Source organism: Ammospiza nelsoni, chromosome 15 (genome assembly GCF_027579445.1).
Source record: "Ammospiza nelsoni isolate bAmmNel1 chromosome 15, bAmmNel1.pri, whole genome shotgun sequence".
Classification (NCBI taxonomy): Eukaryota; Metazoa; Chordata; class Aves; order Passeriformes; family Passerellidae; genus Ammospiza; species Ammospiza nelsoni.
The window spans coordinates 14,720,742-14,727,139 of NC_080647.1; positions in this window are offsets into that span (position 1 = coordinate 14,720,742).

The window sequence follows — 6,398 nt, forward strand, 5'->3', positions numbered from 1 at the left end:
CACAGAAGTTCCTCCTGACAGAGGTGATCTGCTTCCCTTCTGTTCCCTGGGCTGGCTCTGGCACTAGCACAGATAATCTGTGTGGTTTGCAGTCATCAATTGCTTGATCCAGCTCAGGGAAACTGAACTGCCAGGTTTTGGAGCTGCAGTTGAATTGGGTTATTCAAATGTAGGTTAACAGAGTGTTTTATAGGACCAAATTTATTTTACCTTCATTTCTTTTAGATTATTTAAAGATGTAGTCAATTTTATTATTAGACCTGAATATTGAAAATAAATACTCTGTTTTGAGAGATGTTTTTCCCTGTGAGACCTTATTCTGCACCTGCACACACCCAGCTGCTCTTTGTTGAGGCACATTGGGGACAGTAAAGCAGAAACTGAGGAGCAGCATTCCAAAGAAAGTGAGCGCCATTCCTTGACAAAAGCATCTCAGCAGCTGGAACATTTTTTTTGCAGTTGCCAATGATGGATTTATAGTTGAAATATTCTGAGTCTGTTGTTTAGTTTTCAGCTCTGAAGAAAACTTCCCTCTTATGAAAAGGACATTCAAGGGCAATGATGCCAGGTTCAAAAGCCTCTGTTCCGAGCTGAACTCCACAGAGTTCAGGTCTGAGGAGGAGCAGCTGAGGGAGCTGGAGGGGCTCAGCCTGGAGGAGAGGAGGCTCAAGGGGAGCATTGCCACTCTGTATAGCCCCTTCAGGGAGGTGGAGCCAGCTGGGGGTTGGTCTCTTCCCCCAGGTAACAAGTGACAGGATGAGAGGAAACGGCCTCAAGTTGTGTCAGGGGAGGGTTCAATTGAATACTGGGAAAAATTTCTTCTCTGAAAGGTGGTCAGGCATTGGAACAGTGCCCAGTGGAATCACCATACCTGGAAGTGGGCAAGAGCTCTGTGGGATGTGGCACTGGGAAAAGGGTTTGATGGTGAGCTCAGTGGTGCTGGGCTAATGGTTGAACTCAAGGGTCTCAGGAGTCTTTTCCAACCTTTGTGCTTGTGCCATTCTAAGATGAAAGTTAACCCTGTCCCTGTTGAAACCAAGACAATGACATACAAAGACATTTTTATCTTCCATGAAACGAAACTTCCTACTCCTCAGCAGCCCAATGATGTTTGTTACTTTCTCTCCTAATGCAATTCCAGATCTTTCTCCTCTCCACAGTTAGTGGAGGCTGAAATCCTTTTGCAGCTTGAGTGAGAAGTACTGATACCTTCAGTGTAAATGTTTATTTGTGTTAATAAGAATATGACATTCCAGACAGACAGGTATAAATCCATGAGCTGATGCTGTGTTGTTCATTTCATCCTCTTCCTTTTGATTTCCAAAATCTCCAGCTCTCAGAAAGAGAAGAAGGCAAAGCAACAGCCAACACAGGCTTTCCTAGCAGAAGCTTCCAAGTGCATGAACTTCTGAAGAATACTTAATTAGATAAATCATCCCACACTCCCTGTATTCTCCAAGCCCTAAGAAACAGAACCAAAAGAAGGATTATCTCTGAAAACTCTCAGGGGTATAATTTACAAATAGATAAGTACTACTGGATTCAGTTCCAAATAATGTTTATGTGAAAGCTCTTCTCCACAAACCACTGGGTGCTGTGTCTAGCTTGCACTTTTCACTGTGTACTGAAATAGTAAGTGCATTCTGTTCTTTCTCCAGTAAGGACAGTGATCATCTTGTAATTTTTGGCTCAAGCAACATAAACTTCTGTTTCCCAGGAATATTAGTTTAAATGATAGCGATATTTTTTTTTTCTGATGAAATCATAGGGGAATTCCCAAAGTTTTCTTCCTCCTGTATATGCAACAGGATTACAAAAGAGAGGTATCAGATAGACCACCCAGTGAATGAGCCATGAGTTATTATTCAGTGTTACTGCTCTGATTATCAGTTTTTGTGTATTGCCTGTCTATGGCATCACTGAGCCTTATTTGTGTATTTGGGGACTTTGAAACTCCCATTCCCAATTTTTACTTTTGCTACTGGCTTAGAAACAGCTTTATCACACAGGCTGTTTCTGATGTGTGCTCTTTCTGATAACTTGCATTAACATTTTATTCAAAGAGCTTTCACTGCAAATTCAGGAATTGTGTTTGATGCATAAATTGAAATGACAAACATTTTATTTAGGAAAAATACTTGATTCTTTCAGGACTTATGGGTCCCCAGATGGGTGCGTTCATTTTCTTTTTTTTTTGGCAAAATTATTTGCCCTTTCAGATATCAACAAATTGCAAGGAGTTCTGTTTTGACTAAAAACAAACTCAGAATTGCTGTAATATGCTTTGAAGGCATCTATAAAACAGAGCAGATCTTATCACTTCTGTTCCCACAGGTGCAGATGGGGAAAGAAACCTCACCACCATCTGTCTTTTCTCACTTGGACTTTCCCATAAACCAAGAAAGCCTTATGCATAGAAGAGTAAATTTAGTTTCTGTGAATACAAATTTTTAAAACTAAATTTATAATTGTCTTTAAAAAAAACCACAACAAATTCATGTCCAAATTGACAGCTTACTCAACAATGGTAAAAACATGAGGTATTTTTCACTTTCTGACAGATTGCATCTGCTTGACAGCATTGCAACTTGAATTAATCCCATATTTCCTTGTGAGTGCAGGTTGTGCTCTGCCTACAGACAGTGCAGCCCCTTTTCTTTGACCAGAGAACTTCTCCTGCACCCTGATCTCTAGAACCAGGGCATTCTGCTGTTTGCCACTTCTGCAGCCTGTTTATACAAATAAACACTTGATGCCACTGAAGCTGCTACCCTTCCCAGCTCATAAACGTGAGAAACACAAGCCAAGGCTGTGGCAGTCAAACACACACACCTGGGTGCTGCTCAGGGCTGCCCAAAGGAGTCTCAGCTCTCCATCACCTTCCAGCAGTGTCTCTGAGCCTTGGCATCCCTCCATGCCCCACCAGGTCAGGTGAGCTCCCCCCTGCCTGCCCTGCAGGGCTGAAACACGTTCTGCTCAGATTTTACTCACTGCTGCTCCTTCTGCTCAGATTTCACCCACTGCTGCACGTTCTGCTCAGATTTCACCCACTGCTGCACGTTCTGCTCAGATTTTACCCACTGCTGCACGTTCTGCTCAGATTTTACTCACTGCTGCTCATTCTGCTCAGGTTTTACTCACTGCTGCACGTTCTGCTCAGGTTTTACTCACTGCTGCACGTTCTGCTCAGATTTTACTCACTGCTGCACGTTCTGCTCAGATTTTACTCACTGCTGCTCGTTCTGCTCAGATTTTACCCACTGCTGCTCGTTCTGCTCAGATTTTACCCACTGCTGCTCCTTCTGCTCAGGTTTTACTCACTGCTGCACGTTCTGCTCAGGTTTTACTCACTGCTGCTCCTTCTGCTCAGGTTTTACTCACTGCTGCTGCGTTTGAGGTACCTCTGCCAGGACTGGGGTGGGATGGACAACCTCCTGCAGCCCCCTCCAGGCTCAGCTGCAGTGTCCTGCTGGCTCTGGGCCCCAGGATGCTGCCTCAGGCTGTCCCTGTTGGCCAGCAGGCCCTAAACAGCTGTAAATGCTGGTTTGTGACAAATCCCACAGGTTTTTTAGGAAAATGGCTGGGGAGCACACAGGTACTCCTGTCAGCTGGCAGAACAGAGGGTGGGATGTTCCTTCCTTCACAAGCATCCTGTGCTCTGGTGTGTTCAAACTGTATAGCTGGATTGACGTGAAATGTGTCCCAGTTGCTGGGTAATTTGTCAGGCATGCTGTGATTCTGGTGGACCAAAGGAGGAATCCAAAGATGTTTTTACCCTGCCCCACATGACACTCTTTAGCTGGGCTCAGTTTTGAGTGGACAGTTCACGCACTGTGGTGCCATGAAAGTGCTGCTGCAGACCAGAGCTCTTTTAGACAGTGTAGGAGACAAACTGGAAGTCAAAATGAGGCATTTAAAATCAGGCTGTCAGAACTGATTAAGGCTGGAGAGTTTATTTACTTGTCTCCCACCCAGCAGGAAGAAGACAGTGGTTAACTTGTTTTGTTTACCAGTCCTTCTCACAGGGGATGAACTTCTGACCTCTGATGATTTTTTTCTGCGCCAGACATTCACAGAAACAAAACCTACAAGCACAGGAATATTTGCTTTATGCCTGATCCTTCCAAACTGGGAAAGAGGAAACCAATGAGGGGCAGATGCTGTGGGCCGGAGGATGAGCCAAGGCTGCGGCTCCTTAGCTCCAGCTGCAGCAGGGTCCCTCTTGCTCTGGGCAGTGCCCTCCCCTGTGCCCAGCACAGGACCCCCAGTGCCCACCCCTGTGCCCAGCTGAGCTGCAGCTCCTGCCCCAGCACACACAGCAGCTCCAGCTCTCTTTTGCTCCCTGCAATCCCAGACTTTGGAATTAAAGGTGATGCCCTGGAGCATCCACTGGAACAGACCCACTTCAATGGCTCAATGTTGAGACTCTCCCTGTTTATCCTTTTCCTGACATTATATGGGTTTATTTAAATATATTTTGGTGTGTAATGAGCCATATAATTGTTTTGGGCTGAGCCAATGCCAGGAGCAAGGGAGTTCAGGCCTCCAGGGATTTAGTGTGCTGTAGGACTTCACACAGGAAGCATCACAGGGTTCCTCTGCCCCCATGGCATCTTCCCAGGGGCTTCCTGCAGGAACTGGTGGTGTAGGACTGGGAGATGCTTCAGAAGAAGGCAACTCTTCAAGTTTCAAGGCTCATAGTGGGATTAAAAAAGTCACTGCTCAGTCACCTTGTGGGGAATTAAGTCAATTTTAGAGGAGTGCAGATTGCTGCACCCACAGGGTAAAGGAATGTCTTTCACAAAGCAGGCAAACTACTGAGATCCTTTCATTAAAATAAATATTTTTATTTTCTCTATTAAGACAAATCTTCCCCCACCAGCTAGAATCCATCTTGCAAGTGGCAGTTGATAATTACACTGGTGAAGGATTTATTGGTATGTTTCTTAAAGCTTGTTGAAATCTTTGTTTTTGCTGTTGTAAATCTTTTGAGTAGTATTACTCAAATCCATGAAGTCATCTCTAATGCAGGGCAAGCCCCAAGAACAGAACGTAACACCAGGGAAATTCAGAAAAGGGAACAACTAGGAAATAACAGGACGATCTTTGGGCTTAATCCTGCACGCCCACAAGAGCCTGTACCCGTGGGACCTCTAATTTCTCAAGAATTTAATGTCAGAATTAGGTGTTAGGCAATATTTTTGTTTGCAAAAGCAGTTTTTAAACTGTCTGAGCCCTGCCTTCAAGGTGAAACTGGAACATTCATTCTTTCTTTCCAGCAACAGATCTGCAATGAAGCCATCCCAGCATGGTTTTGTTTTGTAAGTGTTGGTTCTCAGCAGAGATGAAAATCCTCAGATTCTTTTAACCCGAGCTAAAGTGCAGTGGTTGATGCAAATGGTGCTTGGTGAACCCCTCTGAAAGGAAAGCCCAACACAGCCTCTACGGAAAAGGATCCTCAGGACACTGACATGGGAATGGCTCTCTCAGGCTTTGGAAATTTGCTGTGATTTTGTAGAGGTCTGAACAGTGTTAACTTCAGGTCTGGTCACACTGACCCAAGCCTTTATCAGTGCTATAAATTGTTGGTAAATTATCTGGCAAAAGCATCCCAGGCACATCTCTGGCCAGAGCTTATCTCTCCCAGCACCCAATGCTGTCCTGTCCAAGCCCACTGGGTGGGATGAGCCTGACACCCCCTCAGCAGGGTCAGGGTGTCCCCCCTCCCTCCCTGTGCTGACCTCAGCCCTGCAGCAGCTGCTGGGTGAAGGATCCTGCCAGCAGCACCTTCCAGAGATCACAGCAGCTGCACCAGCCCCTCTGCTTCCCTTCCACTGTGCCCTGATGTGTGAGTGCTCCTGGGCTGGTTATAGGAGTGTGCCCCCTGCTCACAGAGTGGCAAAATTATCCTTTGTCCCCTTAAAAAGGAAACAAGCCCAGAAGTTTCTCTCCTCCATTAAATGAAAAGACATCTCATAGGCCTGGGGGACTTCACCTCAAACTTAAGTATAGCCAGTTGGACAGGAGACAAAAAGTCCTGCCTGGGCACTTTACCAGAAAAAGAAGAGAACAAAGAAACTAATGGCTTTTGTGAGGTGTTTTACCAGGGGCAGGAGGGCCTCTTGCACCTGAATCTGTTTTTCTTTGTAAAGAGTTTGTTATTTTGCCTTTTAATAAAACCTTTTTGTTTCCAACACTACCACAGAAGCCATCCTGCTGATTTTATGCCTCCTAAGGTAGCTGAGCTATCTTGGGTATGAAACAGATCTCCAAGAGCTTCTGACACCTGGCTAGAGGAGACCCCTATTTCAGCTGGTCTACCCTTTTTCCCTAATCATACTTCCCAACCATATTTCCATATTTCCTGCAGCAGAGCAAAGCTATGTAAGAGCATCCAC